We start from the raw sequence: 23,632 nt of genomic DNA on the forward strand, positions 1-23,632 counted from the left end.
GGGATGGAATTTCTGAAGTGCTCAGCAGAGCTTCTTGTGCTCGTACATAGATATTCCTACCAGAGATGGGGCAGTGCTAGACCTAATCTTAGGGAATGAAGCCAGTCAAGTGGTTGATGTTTCAGTGGGTGAGCATTTTGGGGCTAGTGATCATAAATCTGTAAGTTTCAAAGTCATTCTGGAAGGGATAAGGGTAGTCATAGAGATGTACAACATAGAAACAGACACTTCAGTCCAACTTGTCCATGCTCAGTATGTCAGTAGTCCAACAAGGGAAGGGGCAATATTAGACCTGGTGTTGGGGAATGAGCCAGGCCAGGTAGTAGAAGTAGCAGTGGGGGATTTCTTTGAGAATAGTGACCACAATTATGTAAGTTTTAGAATACTCTTAGACAAAGATGAGAGTGACCCTAAGGGATGAGTACTAAACTGGGCCCCGGCCAATTATATCAAAATTAGGCAGGAGCTGGGAAATGTGGATTGGATACAGCTGTTTGAAGAGATATGTGGGAGGCTTTCAAAGATAGTTGAAGATAGTGCAGGATAGGCATGTCCCTTTGAAAACAATGGATAGGAAGTGCAAGATTCTTGAACCGTGGATGACAGGAGAAATCATGTGACTCACCAAGCGGAAAAGGGAAGTGTACATAAGGAACGGGCCTTAGACAAATATCGGGAGAGTAGGACCAATCTTAAACGAGGAATCAAGCGGGCTGAGAGAGGTCATGAAATAACTTTAGCAAGCAGAATTAAGGAGAATCCCAAGGCCTTTTATTCATGTATAAGAAGCAAGAGGGTAACTAGAGAAAACGTTGGTCCTCTAAAGGATAAGGAAGGAAGGAAGGTTGTGTTGAACCTGAGAAAATGGGTGAGATTCTCAATGATTACTTTGCATCAGTGCTCAATGAGGAACGGGAGCTGATGAATGCTGAGATGACAGGTAGAAGTTTGTTTACTCTGGATCACATTGACATAAGGAGGGAAGATATGTTGGGTAGGCTAAAGGATATTAAGGTGGACAAATCCCAGGACCGGATGGGATCTATCCTAAGTTGCTGAAGGAGGTGAGAGAGGAAATAGCTCAGGCCCTGACAGATATCTTTGTAGCATCATTAAACACAGGTGAGGTACTGGAGGGCTGCTCATCTTGTCCCCCTGTACAAGAAGGGTAGTAGGGATATTCCAGGTAACTACAGACCAGTGAGCCTGGCGTTAGTGGTTGGGAAAGTTGCTAGAGAAGGTACTGAGAGAAAGGATCTATTTGTATTTGGAAGAGAATGGGCTTATCAGTGATTGGCAACATGATTTTGTGCGGGGTAAATCGTGCCTTGCCAACTTAGAGATCTTTGACGAAGTGACCAAGTTGATAGATGAAGGAAGGGCTGTAGAGGTCATATACATGAATTTTAGTAAGGCATTTGATAAGGTTCCTCATGGTAGACGAATGGAGAAAGTGAAGTCGCATGGTGTGCAGGAGATTGAGGGGGGAGAACTGATTTGAGGTTTACAAAATCATGAAGGTTATAGACCTGGTAGATAAGCTTTTTCCCAGGGTGAGGGATTCAATAACAAGAGGTCATGCATTCACGGTGAGAGAAAAAAAGTTTAAGGGGGATATATGCGGCAAGTACTTTCCAGAGGGTGGTTGGTGTCTGGAACGCATTGCCAGCAGAGATAGTAGAGGCAGGCACGGTAGATTCATTTAAGGTGCGTCTGGACAGATGCATGAGTAGGTGGGGAGCAGAGGGATACAGATGCTTATGAATTGGGCGATAATTTTAGACAGTGGATTTGGATTGGCACAGGCTTGGAGTGCCAAAGGGCCTGTTCCTGGACTGTAAATGTTCTTTGTTCTTCCATGCTGACAAGATATCCTAAATTAATCTAGTCCCATTTGCTAGCACTTGGCCCATATCCCTCTAAACGCTTTGTATTCATATACCCATCCAGATGCTTTTTAAATGCTGTAATTGTACCAGCCTCCAACACTTCGTCTGGCAGCTCATTCCATACATGCACCAACCTCTGTGTGGAAAAAGTTGCCCCTTAGGTCCCTTTTAAACTTTTCCCCTCAATTTAAGTGTCTAAACTGGGGGAAGGCTTATTTCAATGTCATTAAACAGAATCTGGCAAATATAGATTGGGTGCAGGTACTTTCTGGTGAATCTACATCTGGAAAGTGCGAGTCTTTTAAAAGTAGTATAGTATAGTAAAAGATTCAGAACTAGCATATTCTTCCTTAGAGTGAAAGGAGGGGGCAGCAATCCAGGGAACCCTGAATGTCAAGGGATATCAAGAGTTTTGCAAAGAAAAAGAAGGAAGTATTTGTCAGGTACAGTGTATTGAAAATGGGGGAGGCCCTTCAAAAGGATAAAGAGTGTAGGAGATTGCTTAAAAAGGAGGACAAAGAGAGGTCACAAAATATCTTTGGCAAATTGGATCAAGAAAACCACAAGGCACGTTATATGTATGCTAGGAATAAGAGGGTTACCAGGGAAAGAATGGGACGTATTGAAGACCAAAGTGGCAGTGTGAGTGAGATCTTAAATGAATAGTTCTCATCTGTACTCTCAGAGGAGGAAGACATTGTAGCTGGAGATTTCAGTTGGGATATTGGGGTTCTAGAGCACTTTAAGATTAATAATGAGACATTAGATGCTTTAACGGGCATACAGTTGCACAAATCTGCAGGACCTAATGAGATGTATCCAAGGCTGATTTGGGAGGGAAGGGTGGAAACCCCTCAGGCGGAGATATTTTATACTTAGCTGGCTATAGGTGATGTGCCTGATGACTGGAGAATAATTAATGTAATATTTTTGCTCAAGGAGGGCAGCAGGAATAAGCCAGATAATTATACCACTGACATCAGTGGTCAGGAAATCATTGGAAAAATTCTGAAGGACAGGAGTAATCAATACTTGGAAAGGTAGGATTGATCAGGTATAGTCAGCAAAGATATTTTTAAAGGAAGATCCCATTTGACTAATTTATTTGAGGTTTTTGAAGAGCTAACTAAACATTTTGATGAGGGTGATACAGTTGATGTGTTTTATGTGGATTTCAGTAAGGCCTTTGACAAGGTCCCAAATGGAAGACTGGTCCAAAGGTAGTCAATGGGATCAATTGGGTCATGGGATCCAATGCCAGTTGACAAATTGGATTCAAAATTAGCTTATAAATAGACAAAGAGTGATGGTGGAGGGTTGTTTTTTAATTGAAAGCCTGGGACACTTGCTGTTTTTTTACATACACTAACAACTTGGACATGGATGCAGAAGGTAAAGAGAGTGTAGGAGGTTGCTTAAAAAGGAGGGCAAAGAGGGGCCACAAAATATCTTTGCCAAAAGTTTGTCGATGACATGAGCATTGGAGGTATTGTTAATAGTGAGGATGATGGTCTCAGGTTGCATTCTGATATTGATCAGCTGGTAAACTGGGCAGAGGAATGGCAGATGGGATTTAATCCTGGTAAGTTCAGAGCAATGCATTTTGTGAGGACTAATAAGGGAAGGATATATCCAATGTATGGTAGGTCCTTAGGGAGTACTGAGGAGCGAAAGGACCTTGGTGTACAAGGCCATAGATCCATAATTGTGACAGCACAGGTGGACAGGCATATGGGATGCTTGCCTTCATTAGCCAGGGTGTACAACTTTACAAAACATTGGTTAGGCCACAGATGAAATTCTGTGTGTAATTCTGGTTACCACACTGAAAAGGATGTGATTGTACAAGAGAAGGTGCAGACGAAATTCACCAGGATATTGCCTGGAATGAAAAATCTCAGTTAAGAGGAGAAACTGGACAAGGTGATTATGTTTTCTGTGGAGCAGAGAGGGCTGAGTGAGGATCAGATTGAGGTACACAAGATTGAGAGACATAGCCAAAGTAGATCGTGAGAATCTCTTCCCCATGACAGACATGTCTAACACCAGAGGGAAAAAAAGAGTTTAAGGTGACGAGCAAATGGTTTAGAGGAGATATGAGGAAAAATATTTTCACACAGAGAGGATGGTAGATATATGGAACATGCCAGAGAGGGTGCTAGAGGCAAGTACTCTTGCAGGATTTGAAAAGCATCTGGATGAGCATTTAAAATGCTAGGGCATGGTAGGTTATAGACCAAGTACGCATAAATGGTATTAGTATTGTTTGGAGTTTGTGGGTCAGTATCAACAGAAAACTATACTTGCAAATGAACGTGTTAATGTGCCAGGTGAGCAGGCTGGCAACTTTTACCAGATAATTTGGGATTGGGGCTGGGAGCATAGTGGCAATTCCCTGTTGGAAGCCACATCCCTTCCTGTTAGATTCATGTATCATCCCTATCTTGCTCATCCTAACATGTCAAACCCAGTCCATTACCCCTGTCATTGGGTCTGTCTGTCTGTCATATCCCACCAATACTAGCCTCCATAACCACCTTTTCTGTAGTTCCCACAATGGCCACTGCTCTAACTTGGCTCTCGCAGGTCTATAGAGCTGACAGCCAATTGACTTGGCTGTCACCTTTCTAAGGAAAGACTTACTCCCTAGATGGGGGCAGAAGCCTCACCATGAGCCAAAATAATGCCTTTCAAATGTAAAGTGGTTGTTCGGCAGCTTTTTGATGGGTGGGCTCATAACTGATCTGCGAAATGTTGGTATCGTGGAATATGGCATCTTGTAAAATCCAGCCCCACACATTTGAGCGGTGTACTCAACCTCTTCTTACCAGGGATTGATCTTGTGAATATTAGTTGTATCCCTCTAAGGCAGGTATATCCTTTCCTTTTATAGTTTTTTAACTGAGACCAAAGCTTGCCAAAGCAAGACAGAGCTAAGCAATCTCAAAATCGATAGATCAGATTTAAACTGTATTCCTACTGCATTCAACTCTGAATGATATTGAATAATTGAACAATTTAACAGGATGGGGTGTTTCACAAATATCCCCATCCTCAATTATGGAGGAATCCAGCACATTGGTGCAAAGATAAGGCCAAAAGATTTACAACGATCTACAACAACAACCAAGAACTGTGGATGCTCAGTTTCTGAGATGGTCCCCAGCATCATTAACCTCAGTCTTCAACCAATTTAATTCACTACGCATGATATCAAGAAATGGCTGAAGGCATTGAATACTGTAAAAGCTATGACAATATTATAGTATTAGCGCTGAAGATATGTTGCAGAATTAGCTGTGCTCCGAGCCAAGCAATTCCAGAGCAGCTTCAACACTGGTATCTACCTGGCAATGTGAAAAATTGCCCAGTGTATGGCCTTTCCACAAAAAGCAAAACAACTTAAACCTGGTTAATGACTATTCTGCCTACTCTTGATTTATCAACATTGTGATGAAAGGGGTCACTGACGACAGTGCTATCAAGCAGCACTCACTCCAATAATATCCTGGTAATCAAAACTCAATTTTGGTTTTGCTTAGGCTGCTCAGCTCCTGATCTCATGACAGCCTTGGTTCCAGCATGGACAGAAGAACTATACTCAAGGGATGAGAGGAAAGTTCTTGACATCAGGGCAGCATTTTGCTGAGTTTGACATCAAGGATCCTAGCAGAGTTGATGTAATTGAGGGTGGGACGATTCTCCATTGACTAGAGACAGGCCCAACAGAAAGGCAGATGCTTGTGGTCATTGGAGTTGATTCATATCAATCCCAGGACATCACTACTGGAGTTCCTTAGGATTGTGTCCTAGGACCAATTTTCTTCATTGGCTTCATCATCTTTCGATCTTCCTCCATCATCAGGTCAAAAATTAGAATGTTTGTAGCTAATCACACCATTCGAATAAGATATTTTGTGATTTTTCAGAGACACCAAGAAAAAACAAAAAGGAAAAAAAAACTAATTGTGTCTCTGTGATTAATGCTAACAAAATTTGGTGGCTTGCCCTAGGATTTAAACCATTTTCTGTGTTCAAAAGTTATTGATCAATAAATCAAGAAGTCATAAATGGAGGACAGAAAAGATTCCTTGATATTTGCAGCAGTGACTGGTAACTAAACCATGATTCCTATTGTAGCTCAAGCTCGGTAGTTGTTAACAATGAGAGAAATCGTGGTCTCAAAACTGATACAATAATCTGTAACCTTTAAAAATAAATGTACTGTTGAGATGCAAAAAACAAATTGAATTGTCCAAATAGCTGGTGTGCTGAATATGTTATAAGCAAAGCCTTTTGCACTATGCATTGGTGGTAGTCCTCACTTAAAAACGGAGACATTTTCTGACAAGAATTTTGTGATGCCTGCTTCTACCAATGATGGTGAATGACATGATTGTGGCAAGTAATTAGGTAAGCACAAGATATTTTAATGAACCTGTACAGACACATTATAACATGTCTGGAGCAGGTAGAACTTGCTCCTCCTGGCCCAAATGTAGAGCATTACCATTGTGCCATGAATCCTGATGTGTGGATCAGTAAGTTACTCCTGTGTCACATTCATGCCTGGCATTTACATGTTGCAGAATTTTGGGCAATGGTGATCTGTCAACATTTTTTGGGCTGAGCATTAAAGCTTCACACCCTGATGCTTCATCAGTGTATTCAACACAAATGCAGTCATGCATCAGCTGTTTCTTCTTTGACATCTAGGAAGTCTCAATGTAAACTGTTCTTGTGCCAGTGACCAACTTAAGTAAATACAGTTGCACACCTCCATTCTGACTTTGAACTGCTGACCTTCGCTTGCATTATCATTACAATTATATATTTGACATATTTTAAATGCTCAAAAGGGGTATCCAGTACAACATGACTACTGACTACATAATCTATGGAAGATTAGCATGTGTATATAGCTTATTTTTAGGTATGAATAGAGGAACCATACACATTTTCTTGTTTATTGGGAAGTGAGAACTTCTGTAGGGCCAGTGGACTGTATCTGATTTTCTATTTTTTGTGATTATCAACCCACTTTGTTTTTTTCTGTTGATCTAATAATGATCTTTATAAATTGACTTTGAACACTGCAGAATGCACACATTTGATCCAGGGAATTTTCGTCCTTTATATCTATGCTGACATGAAACTCAGTGCCATTATCATCCAGAGATAAGGGTTGCTGATGTAGATCTCTCAACTTGTTGGAGATGCAAGTGAGTTTAAGCAGCTTTTGCATTATGCAAAGACTGATTTTGGTGGCTCTTTAACTCCCACTGTACCGATGGCATGCAGCTGGGCTGCAACTGGAGTATGAACTCACTGGAATTAAGTTACAGATAACTTAGTGGGCTATGTATATTGGATGCTGGGCCACTAATGCGGATGTTGTGGAATGTAAGAAGAGATTAGCCATTTAAATTTTTAAGTCTGCTCAGTTACCACATCATTGGGATCTCTGTGTTTAATCTAACGTTTTGTGCGAATTTGTGCTATGAACTTTCACCTAGTGATAACTGAATTAATACGGTTTCAATTTAATTTCACTTAATATTCTTGTAGATGCAGGGTGGGCAGATTTTCATTCCATTAGTCTAGACATGATTTGATCCCAGGTTCCAGAGGTGAAGGATCATTATTCAACCAGGCTATGTCATGCAATTCTCTAGCTATTTGATGGATCACTTTCAGATAGAAGTTTGGACTGGCCTGCTTATTCAGCTAACACAACGAGGGCTATGTTCAGCATAAACAAGTCTCGGAAATTACGCAAGACCTTTCATTTCTGGGCATGCATGTCTGTCTTAGACTATTGGAATTTAGATTCTGTTTAATTGTTAGCAAAATGGATTTCTGAATTGTAGCAAGCAGCTGCCTCTATGAACTACTAAGCCCTTACACTGAGGAAAGCCCCTACTTGGACTGAGTTCAGGAATGCATTTTCCAGTTGTTTTTTGGTTTGAATCCTATTTCGTTTTATTTAATTTTATTCAATACTCTTGAGAAAGTAAAGAAACTGAATTCGCCCTCTTGTTTCTCCTTGGGGCTCTGTTCAGGGTTAGTAAAGATATACCATGCATTGGCTATAACTATATTTTTTTGAAATATGAAGCTCCAATGTTTCAGTTCTGGTTTCCTTGCACATTTCACAAGCCTTGATCTCTACCTTTCCATTGATAGAATTTGATTGTTCCACTGAGCTCACCGTCATCAACGATGGTACAAAAAAACTTCGATAAATCAATGCTTCTGGCACGTGAACCTTTTTGAAATTAGGCAAAATTTGAAATGTTTCACGGATGCTTTACAAAAACCTTACAGAAACCAGAGATGAACTGGGAGTTATGGGGCTGGGAGGGGCTCTGAACAGTTGCATAAGAAGAAACTGATGGTCCTGGGCTTCTTGAATAATTTCTTTTAACTCGATGTTTGGAATCCAGGGTCCGCTTTACTGCCCTTATGTAGTTCATTGGAACTTCATGTGTGGTCTCACCAAAACAATGCTGTTTTAAAATGTTGATTTTTGCTTTGTAATTTACAAATACAGAAATGCAATTTAGCAAGTAATTTATTTGGTTGTTATAGTTGTATTGTTAATTAGCAAGTGTTAAATCTGTGGTAGTCCCACATTCTCAAAAAGATTTATTTCATTTATTTTTGCCACAGAATATATCAAGTTTCTTCCCTTTTTTTTTGAAGCAGCTGATTCTCAGTCAGTCATTACAGTATGGAAAGAGGCCTTGGCATCTCCACATTATCCTTCTGCAGAAGAACTCCAGTCAGTCACTCCATACCACTCCTCTATCTCACGATCCCTAAAGGTTTATTTTCCTCAACTACCTATCCAGTTGCATTTTGAAAACATTGCTTGTCTCTGCTTCCACCACTCCCTTAGGCAGCAGGTGTCAGCTTTTAAGGCAGTAATGAAGATGGCGATCAAATTTAAACTGGAGTCAATTGTTTTCCCCAGGACCTTTCATTAACTAAAATGTTTTTTTTGAAAAGATAGACTCAAAATAGCTACAGTGGTGATTTACCTACGATTAAGAAACACTTATGAGGCTCTGGTACTTGAACAAAACCAACCACAGTAAACTATCATTTATCGAAACAAATTTAAACTAGATAATTGATTCTGCATCAAAAATCTCAAACTATCTGTTTTACAGTTGGATTATAATTCACACTGGAAGATGAAAGGCTAGTCTGTCAATTGGTTCGCTTGAAAAGACAATTTAACTAGATTCAGGACTACACACTGGAGCATATTTCAATTGCTAATATTAAACATCAGAACAGAGAAAAGAAAAATGGACTTGTAAGAAAGGAATGGAAGACCCTTACTCTTTCCCTTTCTGCCTTCCTATGGACATGATGAGAACCTCAAACAGCAGCCTTTTAAAGTGGATATGAGACAAGTCAAAGCAGACTTGATTGTGACCTCTTGTGAGTACAAAGTTAACAAGGGACTGATGACCGCTGCTCAGCAGCAAGCCACTTTCTTCAGATTATGTCCCAATCTGCAGGCACATGCACAAGAATAGTGATTAAAAGCCTGTTTCAACCCTACTAGAATATACTAGTGAGCCTGAATTCACTCATGTACCAGCCTTTTAAGTAAGCTGAGAATGTCACAGTTGAAGAATTATCCCCTAATTCACATAATGTTGCAGGTAACGGCTTTCTCCCACTTGAGTGCTGCAAATCTGTGAAAAGAAAGCAGGATTATTTTTCATCCTAAATTCGGGAATTCGTTCAGAGTCGAAAGGAGTCAGAACTACAAAATTTTAAATCAGTCTGCAATGCATATCCCTTCAACTACCAACATTAGCATGCCAGTGACTCCACTGCAATGGCTATAATATTAAGATGTATCAAAAGGAGAGATAATGGTGATAAGATGAAGTTAATAACTGTCTACTTGAATGCATGTGGTATTTAGAACAAAATAGATTAATTAACCTCGCACAGGGTAATGAGAGTGATGTTATTGTCATTGCAGTAACATGGTTACAAGGTGATCAAAGATGGTAACTACATTTTCAGGAGCATGTGACTTTCCAAAAGGACGTGCAGTAGGGAAAAGATGGTGGGGCAGAATTGGTGGTACAAAACCAAGAGGTATCATAGCAAGAAATTATCATAGCAAGGAAGATTAGAATCCATATTCGTGGAGGTTAGAAATTAAAAGGGGGAGAAAAGGAGACTAGGAGGAGTAATCTATAGGTCCCCTAACAATAGCTATACAGTTGAAGAGAGAATAAATCAGGAAATAATGAGGGCATGTAACAAAGGTGGTATATTAATCATGGTGACTTTAATCTTCTTGTAGATAGATTGGCAAGAATTTCGAGTGAATTTGGGACAGTTTCCTCAAACAAATTTTCATGGATCCAACAAGGGATCAGGTTAATTTAGATCTGATGATATGTAATGAGGCAGATTTTAATAAATAATGTTAAAGATACCTGAGGAAATAGTGACCATAACCACAGTACAAATTAGCACTCAGTTTGAGTGGGAGGAAATTGGATCAGAACCAACTATCCTAAGCTTAAATGAGAGAAACTCTGAAGGAATGAGTGCAGACCTGGCTGGAATGGATGTAGGAAAGAATATAGCAGCAATTATTGGTTGAGATCAATAGCAGATATTTAAGAAAATTGATCATGGCTTACAGCAAAGGGATACTCCAGTGAGGAGGGAACATACAAGGAAGGGGAAAAGCTAACTATGGTTAACCAGGGAAGTTAGAGAGACCATCAGATTAGTAGGAAAAAAATGCAGTGTGACAAAGATGTAAAAAAAGTAAGTCAATGGATTGTGCAAGTTTTAAAAACTAACAAAAGATGATCAAAAACATGGGAGAAAATAAACTTGGAATGTAAACTTGCAAGTAAAAATAGCAAGTATTTATTTAAATATATAAGGAAAAGAGAATCCAAAGTGAATATAGGACTTTTAGGTAATGAGGCCAGTAAACTAATGGGGAATCAGGAAAAGCAGAAGAGATAACTAAATACTTTGTCAGTCTTGGCAGCAGGTGACACTAAAAATAATCCCCAAATCACTAAATATTCAAGGGGCAAAAGAACAAGAAATAAATACATTAACTATCAGTAGAGAAATTATGCTAGGGAAATGACTAGGGCTAAAGACTGAGAGGCCCCCTCACCCTGATGGAATGGATCCTAGTATATTAAAGGAATTAATTACAGAAATAATGGAGGCACCGAAAGTAATCTTCCAGGAGTCTATAGAATTTTGGGAAGGTCCCAATGGATTGGAAAACTGTCAGAGAAACACCTTTATTGAAAAGAGACTGAGAATGAAAAACAGGTAACTATAAGCTCGATAACTTCCGTTATTGGGAAAATGTTAGAGTATTATACAGGGTGCTGCCTGACCTGCTGCGCTTTTCCAGCAACACATTTTTCAGCTCTGATCTCAAGCATCTGCAGTCCTCACTTTCTCCTATTATACAGGGTGCAAGAGCAGAGCATTTTAGAAATACATGATATGATCAAAACTGAGTCAGCATGTCTTTGTGAAGGGAAATCATGTCTGACAAGTTTACCAGAATTCTTTGAAGATAATAAATAGAATAAATAAATGGGAAGCAGTGGATGTAATATATTTGGATTTTTGGAATGTATTTGGTAAGATACCACACACTGGCTACTTAATAAGATAACCACCAATGGTATTGAAGTAGTATATTCATATAGATAGAATATTGGCTAACTGATAAAACACAGAGTTGAGATGGGCGGAGTGAGGGGAACATGCACATTCAGGCTGGCAACCTGTAACTGGTGAAGTCCCACAGGGATCAGTGACGGAATCATAATTATTAATAACATACATTAATGACTTGGATGAAGAAAATGAGTATACTGTACCTAAGTTTGTGGGTGCCACAAAAATAAATAGTAAGGTAAGTCATGAGGATGACAGAGCGCCAACAGAGGGATATAGACCGGTTAAGAGAATGGGCAAGAACTTGGCAAGACCGAACATAGTATAGTAAAATGTGAGGTAATGTCCTTTTTCAGGAAGAGTAGAGAAGCTGAGTTTTATTTAAATGGGGAATGACTTCAAATGGGATGGCACAGTGTTTCGGACTGCTGCCTCATGGTGCCAGGTTCGATTCTAGCATCAAGCGACTGTCTCCATGCAGTTTGCACATTCTCCCTGTGTCTGTGTGGGTTACCTCCTGCAGTCCAAAGATGTGCAGATTATTTGGATTGACCATGCTAAGTTACCCAAAGTGAACAGGGATGCACAGGCTACGTGGATTAGCCATGGGAAAATGCAGAGTTTATATGGTTGGGGAGGGGATGGGGAAGAGGGATGGCTATGGATTGGATACTCTTTGGAGTGTTGGTGTGAACCCGATGTGCCAAATGGCCTGCTTCCACACTAAAGGTATTCTGTGATTCTATAATGATGATTTCATGACTGCAGAATTCTATGGAACAGAGGGATTTGAGAGTCTTTGTTCATGAATGACAAAATGCTAGCATCCGAGGTCAGCAGTGGGGAAGGTTTGCTAAAATGATACAAGGCAATAGTTAGACCACAGCTGGAATGCTCTGTGTAGTTTTGGGCCTGTTCGCTAAGAAAGATATTGGAGGCAGTTCAAAGAATATTCGCTCGGCTGATACCAGATATGGAGGGACTGTCTTACGAGGAGAGGAATAGAAGATCGGGACTGTACTCATTAGAATATAGCGATGAGAAATCACGTTATCGGAACTTGGCAGGATAGATGCAGAGAGGTTGTTTCCCCTGATAGGAGACTCTAGAACAAGAGGCCATACTCTCAGGATAAGGTCAGAAATCACACGACACCAGGTTATAGTCCAAAAGGTTCATTTGAAATCACAAGCTTTCGAAGTGCTGTTCCTGTCACTTAAGACAGACTAGTTGAAATTTTCTCTCTGAGGGTAGTGAATCTGTGGTATTCTTTCCAACAGAGGACTGTTGAAGCTGGGTAATTGTGTATTCAAGGCTGAGATTGACAGATTTTTAATCGGCCAAGGAATCAAGGGTTGTGGGGAAATGGCAGCGAAGTGGTCTTGAGGATTACTAGATCAACTATGATCTCATTTAATGGCAGAGTGGATTCAATGGACCGAATGACCACCTGCTGCTGAGTCTCATGGTTGAACTATTCAGCCTTCATGAACAATTCAGAGACTCATCCATATTTCTGAATTTTTAAATGTTTTTTGGACTTGCATATTATTTCTGATCAATATATATGTTACATATGATTCTTCTTGCACTTAGTAATTCATAATTTCACTCACTGTTAATCAAGGAAGTCTTGTTACATGGGCGTCTATTGTAACATAAGGGTCTTCAAGAAATGTATCTATGATGGAAGAGATCTTTTTTGAATTAATCTTGTTGCACTCCAATTGAACAAGTGTAAATGAAGAAGAAAGACCAGTTCATTCCTCCGCACCCAGCCTTAATAATTTGGGGTATCCCATCTACAACTGCAACTAATAGGGAAACTTGACCCAGGGTCTAGCTGGATCATTCAAGAATATCTTGTAATTGACTTTGTTTGAGATAGTTAATTATAGCTTTGGTTGAAATATAATATATCTGCATGCTAAAAACAAAAAATACATTTGTTGTTACCAGTGGGGAGCTGAATCTCAACGCCTCCATATCTGGGCATAAGACCAATCATTATCATTTGCTGTATTATGAAGTTCTTTCTTGCATTGCCCCTGCATTTTGTGTCTAAAATCAGAATTGAAAAGCGAGAAACAGCTTGAAAAAAGGACACCATTTTAGATAGAATGAGTGTGCTGATTGTTAAGGCCATATTGGCATGAAGAGCAGCAAAAATGGTGCAATGTGTGTACAAATCTCATGTGTCTATGTAAAACACGGCCCTTAATCTTTATGCATGTAGCTTCTAGCATATGCAAATGCATTACCCTGCAGGCATGGCCGATGATCTTGAATTGGTTTTTGGTGTAACTCTTAGCATAGTGCCGATTCATTACTAAATGGTTTCCAGTAGCAGAATCACATCTAATGGTGGAGATAATTTTCTGCGGCTTGGAAGCATGAATCATTTGAGCATAAATGGCCTACTGCTAGCAGCAAATGGTCAACAGGATGAGTTGTTTGAGATGGTTTGCTAGTAGTTGGGACAAGTGCTACAGTTTTTTTTTATTTATGGGACATGGACATCACTGACTAGGCCAACATTTATTGCCCATCCCTAATTGCTCAAAGGGCAGTTAAGAATCAACCACAGTGCTATGGGTTTGGAGTCACATGTAGGCCAGATCAGGCACCAACACTGGAGCTTGTTATATTATCCATTTGTATGGTAGGCAAAGTGTCTTCTGCCTTGGCAGCAGCATCCTGCTTATGGAGAAAACGACTCGTGGATTTACTGCAAAGTAGGAGCATGAGACAGCTAGCCTCACTTGTCATTGAAATTTTGTTTAGTTCTCTGCAACTAATTTGTTTGGCCAAGCATTTGGTCATCTACTCTAGTGTCTCCTCATATGCCTGAGTGTCATGTTTTGTTTTAAAATGTTCCTGTAATGTGCTTTGGATATTTAATTACATTACAGACACTATATAAATAGAAATTCTTTATATCCACCATGTTCAAGTGTCCTTGCATGATGTTTATTTTCTTCCAGACTAGCTGCAGCTACTTTTGAAATAACAGGAAATTTCCTGTTATGAATACATTCACTAGTTTGATTTTAACATTCCAACGAAAGCATTTATAGAGTAGACAGGAATGAAACAATGCGATGAAGGATTACAGCGAGGTCCCCGTCTTTAGCATTTGACAACAGTTTGTGGATTGCTGAATTGTTTGAGTTTTAATGTCCTGCTGGGTTCTTTAACTTTTGAAGCAGTATACAATTTACCTAAATGTCTATGATGAAGCTTCCTTTGTTACCTTTGATAATTGACAAATTATTTTTCTATCACAGGAGCTAAAAATCACAGGAGGGATATGAGAGGAACACGTTGTTTGTGCTTTCACAGGGTCTGGATATTGCTGGCGAAGTCAGCATTTTCTGCCAGTCCTTTAATTGGCTTGTAAAAGGTTGTAGTGCATCACAATCATAAATGGCTACAGTGTACGGGGTGTCGGTACACCCACAATCCCGTTAGTTGTAGAATTTTGACCGAGCAACAAGAATCATCTGTGATATAATTCAGGATGGTGTGTGTTTTGAAGAGCAACTTACGGTTCGTGGTCTTCCTACACATCTGCTCTTGTCTTTCTAGATGGTAGAGATCATGGTTTTGGTGCTGCTGCCAAAGGAGTCTTGCTGCAGTGTATCTTGTACGTGGTACACAACTGTTCCCACTCTATCCCCACGAAAGAATTTTGAATGCTGAAAATCAGAAACAAAAACAGGAAGTTGCTGGAAAAGACCAGCAGGTCTGGCAGCATCTGTAACAAGACAAAAAATGATTCGGGTGACCCTCAGAACTGTTGGTAGCTGGTCGGGTCACTGGCCCCAAAACATTATTTCTGATTTCTTGCCACAGGTGCTGCCAGACCTGCTGAGCTTTTCCAGCAACTTTGTTTTGGTTTCTGATTTTCAGCATTCGAAATTCTTTTGGTGAGATATAGTGGGAACAGTTGTGTACCATGTACAGGATACACTGCAGCAAGACTCCTTTGGCAGCAGCACCAAAACCATGATCTCTACCATCTAGAAAGACAAGGGCAGCAGATGCTTAGGAAGACCACGAACTGTAAGTTGCTCTTAAAAACACACACTATCCTGAATTATATCACAGATGATTCTTGTTGCTAGGTCAAATTTCTACAGCTAATGGGATTGTGGGTGTATCTACACTCCATACACTGCAGCCATTTATGATGGTGATGCACTACATTACAAGCCAATTAAGGACTAGCAGACACTGCTGACCTAGCTAGCAACATCCAGATCTTGTGAAAGCACAAACAAAATGTTCCCCTCATACCCCTCCTGTGATTTTTAGCTTCTGTGATAGAAAAATAATTTTTCAATTATCTGTAACCATTATCAATAGCCGTTTTCTGTTTTTGTTCTCACTATACATTGGTGATGGAGGGAGAAAATATTTAAAGTGGTGGATGACATGTCAATCAAGTGGCCAGGTTATTCCTGGTTGGTATTGAGCTACTTAAGTGTTAGAGGTGTATTCATTCAAGCAAAAGGGAACTACTGCATTAACTCCTGACTTGTTCCCTGTAGATAGTAAATTAGCTTTGGGGAGTCAGGAGTTGGGTTGCTCACCATCGAATTCCCAGCCTCTGACCTGCTCTTATAGCTGCAGTATTTATATGGCTGATCCAGTTTAGTTTCTGGTCCATGGTGACCCCAGGATGTTGACAGTGGGAGACTGAATGATGGCAGTGCCATTTTGTGTTTAGGGAATGTAGTTAGATTTTTTGTCTTGTTACACAAATGCCAGGCAATGACTGTGTCGTGAATGTTGCATGCTATCAGCCTGAGTTGATTAATCAATCAGTAAGTGTAGGGAAGTCTGTAGAGCAAGACCAAAGGAAAGTGATGTTTTAGCTATGCTTTTAAAAAAAATTGTTTCCTCATATCCAGACTCAGAATAGTTGGCCTGAGGGCACGACCTAATTGAACTACAGTCTTAGTTCCTTATGGCTGTTATGAGAGCAGCTCTTTTCATTTCTTACATATTTTTGGGCGACAGGAAGGGTTTGCGTTTACAAAATTTTTCACGCTGATGTTTTTTTTACATCTTTTCCGGGCATTGTTTCCTTGCTGTTTCTATCTCAGTTCCTGTATTATAATTGGATTTTTTTTCAAAAGTGGCTGTAAAACAAACATTATCTGATTTGGAACTGAATGTGATGAAAGGGTGAGATGAAGTCAATTTAAAAAGGAGCGAGGGAAACTCTCTTTTGTTGTAGACACAATGATTGGCTATAACAAGCTTGCAAAAAAAATTGATTGTTCGGTAAGTTTTCCGTTTACTGTCCTGTGTTGTCCAACTGAAAAGACCAGCATCTGGTTTGACTTGTTCCTATGTTATTTTGCTGTTTTAAATATCTCTGTTCACAGCCAGCAGCTTTCCGGCAATGTCCTTTTATGACTTACTGTTGTATCTTACATCTCTAGTTGGAAACTTCACCAGTAGAATATAATTGCCATAAGGGCAGCAATTTCATGAAATTGCAGTGAGTCTATGAGAAAGAAAGTGACCCATAAGTTTTGACAGACTGAGTGAGTGAGTTTCCTGAGCAGGCATCAAGGAACAGGCTGGAGTCTTGTGAGAATCTGTTGCAGTGCCACTGGAATCGCGACGACACCAGAGAATTCTATTAGTGAGTATTAAATGACAGTGAAGGTATTGACACAAAGCATCATGAGCTATCATCTGAAATTTAGCTACCCTGTACTCAAATTAATTTTTGAAATGAGCATTTTATAATATTGTTTTAATATTAATTTGATGTAGTTGAGAAACAATTGATTAAGCATTTTTAATGGATTTACTTGAAGTGATTTAAGTTGAACCAAGTATTTATCGTTAGGATATTAGTAAATTGTTGGACGTATTTTAAAATACTTTTCTGTAAATTGTTGAAAAAATCTAACCGTGCAGTTGGTTATGTTGAAATGTCTGTGGTTACAAGTGTACCACTGGTAACATTAATTTGGGAGCAATTTGAAATGATAAATTGTGTGTCACCCAAGAATGCTTCACAATATTAAAGTCGCTTAACTCAATTGTGGTTTCTTTTATCTGATTCAGTATATTGGCAACAGAACATTTGTATTTATGTGGTATCCTGCCACCTTTTTCAGAAATTAATCAAGTCTTCACGTACAGTGAATTATTTTTAAATACAGTAGTTGATGTGGACAAATATAACAGCCAGATGTCCCATTACAATTAGAGTAGTAAAAATTCACAGCGTAATATGAAGAGTGACGCTAATAATGAGTGTATTAAAATCTTATAAATGTTCGTCCAAAAGTGGCCTAATCAAGTCATAGAGCGCAACATTCATCTTGTTGATCCTGCAAGTTACGTTTTGGTGTGTTTTATTTTTCAGGAGAAGGTTGTTGTGTATCTTGTTTTCTTTGAGAACAGAATTGTTTGGTCTGTATTACGTTTTTAAATTTTTTTTCTTGAGCAATATAGACTGGAATTACTTTTTGTGATACTAGCTATTGAAAGCTGTTGAAAATGTTTTTCTCGCTGTTATCATAATAGTATGTATTATCTCATTATAATTGGTTAATTTTGTGATTAAAATAGCAAAAGCTAGTGTTGCGAAGAACGAGATATGAGATTCCAAAAGCTTTGAAACCCAAATTGTGCACCACTGTCATTTCAAGCAAGAAAACGTGTTATTCTTACCTAGTTTGGCTAATGCATAACTCCAGAACCAAAACAATGTAACTGACTCTTAACTGCACTCCAAAGTAACCTGTATAGTTAAAAGGTTCTCTTAAACTGTTCAGTGTTACAAGAAGGTGACACATCATAAGTCACTCAAGGCAAGTAAAGATGATTGAGTTTTTTGAAGAAATAACAAAGAGGATTGATGAGGGCAGAGCAGTAGATGTGATCTATATGGACTTCAATAAGGCGTTCGACAAGGTTCCCCATGGGAGCCTGGTTAGCAAGGTTAGATCTCACTGAATACAGGGAGAACTAGCCATTTGGATACAGAACTGGCTCAAAGGTAGAAGACAGAGGGTGGTGGTGGAGGGTTGTTTTTCAGACTGGAGGCCTGTGACCAGTGGAGTGCCACAAGGATCAGTGCTGGGTCCTCTACTTTTTGTCATTTTATATAAATAATTTAGATGTGAGCATAAGACGTATAGTTAGTAAGTTGGCAGATGACACCAAAATTGGAGGTGTAGTGGACAGCAAAGAAGGTTACCTCTGATTACAACAGGATCTGGACCAGATGGGCCAATGGGCTGAGAAGTGACAGGTGGAGTTTAATTCCAATAAATGCGAGGTGCTGCATTTTGGGAAAACCAATCTAAGCAGGACTCTTACACTTAATAGTAAGATCCTAGAGAGTGTTGCTGAACAAAGAGACCTTGGAGTGCAGATTCATAGCTCCTTGAAAGTGGAATCGCAGGTAGATAGGATAGTGAAGAAGGCGTTTGGTATGCTTTCTTTTATTGGTCAGAATATTGAGTACAGCAGTTGGGAGGTCATGTTGCTGCTGTACAGGACATTGGTTAGGCCACTGTTGGAATATTGTGTGCAATTCTGGTCTCCTTCCTATTGGAAAGATGTTGTGAAACTTGAAAGGGTTCAGAAAAGATTTACAAGGGTATTGCCAGGGTTGGAGGATTTGAGCTATAGGGAGAGGCTGAACAGGCTGGGGCTGTTTTCCCTGGAGAGTCAGAAGTTGAAGGGTGACCTTTAGAGGTTTACAAAATTATGAGGGGCATGGATAGGATAAATAGGCAAAGTCTTTTCCCTGGGGTCGGGGAGTCCAGAATTAGAGGGCATAGGTTTAAGGTGAGAGGGGAAAGATATAAAAGAGACCTAAGGGGCAACTTTTTCATGCAGAGGGTAGTACGTGTATGGAATGAGCTACCAGAGGATGTGGTGGAGGCTGAGACAATTGCAACATTTAAGAGGTATTTGGATGGGTATATGAATAGGAAGGGTTTGGAGAGATATGGACCGGGTGCTGGTAGGTGGGACTAGATTAGGTTGGGATATCTGGTCGGCATGGACGGGTTGAACTGAAGGGTCTGTTTCCATGCAGTACATCTCTATGACTCTATGACAATAAATGTTTGGCTAATTGTGCCCACATCCTGAGTATGAACGGCGACAAAGGTAAATGGTGTTAAACAATCCATCCACTTTTGTTACCATCAACAATTATTAGATCAGAAGTCAGACAACACCGGGTTATAGTCTAACAGGTTTATTTGAAATCGCAAACTTTTGGAGTGTTGCACCTTTGTCAGGTGAAGTGCTTCGTCCACATCATAGCAATTATTAGCATCATGCTTGAAAATGTTTCAAGCTAACAGGAAGCATTCTTTTTGTTCATTCCTTAGATGTGTGTATGTGTGTTCCTGGCTAGGCCAACATTTTATTGTTCATCGAGATTTCTTTCACCCAACAACTATGAAGGAACAGTGATATAATTCCAAATCAGGAAGTTGTGTGGCTTGCCACAAAACTTGTAGCTGGTGGTGTTCCCATGTATCTGCTGCCCTTGTCCTGTGGGTGATGGAGGTTTGGAGTGTGCTATTGAAGGAACCTTGGTGAGGTTCTGCAGTGCATCTTGTAGACCATGCACAATACTGCTACTATACACTGGTGGATAGACTGAATGTTCAAGGTGGCGGATGTGGTGCTCATCAAACAGGCTGCTTTATCCTGAGTTACGACTCCTAAGTGTTGTTGAAGTGCATTCATCCATCCATCCATCATACTCCTGATCTATGCTTTGTGGTGACGAGAGCTGAACTACTCACCACAGAATTCCCAGCCTCTAACCTGCTCTAGTAGCTGACATTTTTATGGCAGCTCTAGATAATTTTCGAATCAATTGTAACTTGTTCTCAGATTTTGTTAACTCACTTACATTTCAGAAACCCTTTTAAAAAGTGCAGTTTAGTTAAAGTAGCAAAATCAAAATGGCCTCATCTCTTGTAATCCTGCATGACCTCTTTTGTGGTTGTAATAGTTGGAGATTTGATCGCCATCCATATGTGTTGAGAATGTAGGTTGCTCTGGAGTGGGCATAGTGAAACATTTAGTTTATAAATTAATTATCTGATGTTAGATTTGTTAAAATTGTATTGACGTCTTTGTCAGAACTTTAAGAAATTCAGGAGGTGTGAGGTGAATGCAGTGGCCAGTACTAAGGAGAAGGTGCTGGGGAAGATGAAAGGTCTGAAGGTGGATAAATCAGCATCAGATGAACTACACCCCAGGGTTCGGAAGGTGATAGTTGAGAATTGTGGAGTCTTTGGTGGTGATCTTTTAGGAGTCACTGGATTCAAGGAGGGTCCCAGACATCTGGACAATGGTTAATATAATACCCCTGTTTAAGAAGGGGGGGGAGGCAGAAGACAGGAAATTATAGGCCGATTAGCCTGACTTCAGCCTTTGGTAAGATTTTAGATTACACTACTAAGGATGAGATTGCGGAGTACTTGGAAGTGCATGGTAAAATAGGGCTACGCCAGCATGACTTCATCAAGGGAAGGTTGTACCTGACAAATCAGTTAAAATTCTCTGAGGAGGTAATGAGCAAGTTAGACAAAGAATAACTAGTGAATGTGATCTATTTGGATTTCCAGAAAGCCTTTGACAAGGTTTCCCACAGGAGATTGCTAATTGAAATGAGTCCAAAGTTTTAGAGGCAAGATACTGGCATGGATGAGGATTGGCTGACTGGCAGAAGGCAGAGATTGACAATAAAGGTGTCTTTTTCAGGACACCAGCTAGTGGAGTTCCACAGGGGCCAGTGTTGGGGCCATAATTATTCATGTTATATATTGACAATCTATAGTTAAGTTTGCAGATGACAAGAAGGTAGGTGAAGATGCGGATAGTGTTTAGGAAGTGGAAAGGCTGCAGAAGGATTTGGACAGGCCAGGAGAGTGGGCAAAGAAGTGGCAAATGGAATACAGTATGGAAAAGTGTGAAGTTATGCATTTTTGGTTGGAAGAATAGAGGTATATGGTTATTTTCTAAATGGGGAAGGGCTTTGGAAATCTGAAGTCCTCATTCAGGATTTGAAGGTTAACATGCAAATTATGAAGGCAAATCCAATGTTTGCATTCATTTTGAGAGGACTAAAATTTAAGAGCAGAGATGTACTGCTGAAGCTATATAAGGCTCTGGTCAGACCACATTTTGAATATTGTAGGCAGTTTTGGGTCCTGTATCTAAGGTAGGATGTGCTGACATTGGAGGGGTTCCAGAAGAGGTTAATGAGAATGAACCTGAGGATGAAGGACTTGTCAAATGAGAAAGAACTCCGGGTCTTGTATTTAATATAGTTTAGAAAGATGAGGGGAGATCTGATTGAAACTTCCAGAATACTGAGAGACCTGGATAGAATGAACGTGGAAAAGTTATTGCCAGTAGTAGGAGAGACTAGGACTTTAGGCCACAGCCTCAAAGTTAAGGGATGACCGTTTAGAACTGAGATGAAGAGGAATTTCTTCAGCTTGAAGGTGATTAATCTGTGCAACTCAATGCTGCAGAGGGCTACAGAGGCTAAGAAAGTTGAGTGTATTTATGACCGAGATAGCTAGATTCCTAATTAGTATGGAGATCAATAATTACAGGGAGAGGACAGAAGATTGGGGTTGAGAAACGTATCAGCCATGATCAAATGGCGGAGCAGGTTTAATGGGATGAATGGTGTAATTATGCTCCAATATGTTCTAGGGGCCTAATTTTGAACTTCACTGTAGCAGATAGTGGAATTCGCATTCAATAAAAAAAATCTGGAATTAAGAGTCAAATGATGACTTTGAAACCATTACCGATTTGTGAGAAAAAACCCATCTAGTTCACCAATGTCCTTGAGGGAAAGTAACTGTCATCTTTATTTGATCTGGCCTACGTTTGTCTCTAGACCCACAGCAATGTGGTTGACTCTTATTTCTTAACTGCCCTCTGGACAACAAATGCTGGCCTACCCATCGATGTCCATATCCTGTGAATGACAATTCCCAAGTGGGTGTGAAGAGGCCACAGGGACTGGCTAATTAGCAGAAGTGACACATGGGGCATTATGTAGCAGCAACAGGTTTTTTTACTGCTTTGACTGATGCTGGCTCTGGTGTCTGCAGATGTCTCTTTTCAGCCTTGTTCTACTCATGTACAATATTGTAATCTCTATTAAAACATAAAGGCTGAGCTATGCTGCACATAGAACAGCATTAAATTTGTTCCACACCGTGGTGTTGTAAAATTAATGTATAAGAAAATAATGCTAGGTGATTATATGCTATGATAGTGGTCTGTTGCTCAAGATCATTTTGTGGTTTAAGAGGTGTTTTTTCTCACAACTCCGGCTTTAATGTCAAAAAGGTTGTGAAATACTGAACTAACTTTGACAAAAAAAGGTCACTGGTTGCTGGCCTACCTTTTGATCCATGCACCTCTGACTGTTTCATCTCATTCTCCCCCTCTGATTGCTGTTCTTCAGACTGTAGCTATGCAAAGTCCTTCCGCCTTGCTGTGAAATGCAGCTGTGACATTGCTGACCTGAACCTCCCCACTTCAACACTGTCAGCATTCGCTTGTCAGCTCCTGATCTGCTCACCACTTGCTTGCCAAAGGTATATTTAATCCCATTCACCAGCATGCAAATTATTCTCAATTGGCTTCCTGTGCAATCATGTTGCCATGGGTTTGCTATCTTGCTGACTTCATACTGTTTATTCAACCAGTTTTCAGTTCCCACCATAGAAGCCTTCCTGCCCGTTCATGCCCAATTTTAGGGTTGTTCCTGCCCCAGGACTGTCTTGCCAGTTATAGTAAATCTTGCCTCATGTTTCACTGCAAGTTCAGCCTAGCTCCTAATGTTTAGGTTTTTTTTCTTTAAAAATGTGGGCATCATTGGTTTAGCCAGCATTTATTGCAGATTACTCATGGCACTGGAGAAGGTGAAGGTGTGCTGCGTTCTAAAAGCACTGCTGCTCCTAAGGTGTCGTGACAGCCATTGAGGTGTTAGGAAGGGAGTT

General features: G+C 40.0%; 1 protein-coding gene across 6 annotated transcripts in view; it reads left to right on the forward strand.

The window, feature by feature from the left end:
- LOC122557232 (uncharacterized) overlaps positions 1 to 23,632 on the forward strand; it is a 152,458-nt gene that overhangs the window by 55,079 nt on the left and 73,747 nt on the right. Inside the window, exons 1-2 of one of the 6 annotated variants that reach the window (XM_087992047.1) lie at positions 16,788 to 16,886; positions 17,048 to 17,253. The exons of 4 other annotated variants lie outside the window; for them this stretch is intronic. The gene's annotated coding sequence lies outside the window, so the exon portion shown is untranslated. Of the gene's footprint in view, positions 1 to 16,749; positions 16,887 to 17,047; positions 17,254 to 23,632 lie in introns of those variants that run through there. One more of the 6 variants, XM_043704695.2, reaches the window with a different exon arrangement.

The sequence above is a fragment of the Chiloscyllium plagiosum genome, unplaced genomic scaffold (genome assembly GCF_037043375.1).
Source record: "Chiloscyllium plagiosum isolate Xiang-an unplaced genomic scaffold, Cpla_swu_hap1 HiC_scaffold_11, whole genome shotgun sequence".
NCBI lineage: Eukaryota > Metazoa > Chordata > Chondrichthyes > Orectolobiformes > Hemiscylliidae > Chiloscyllium > Chiloscyllium plagiosum.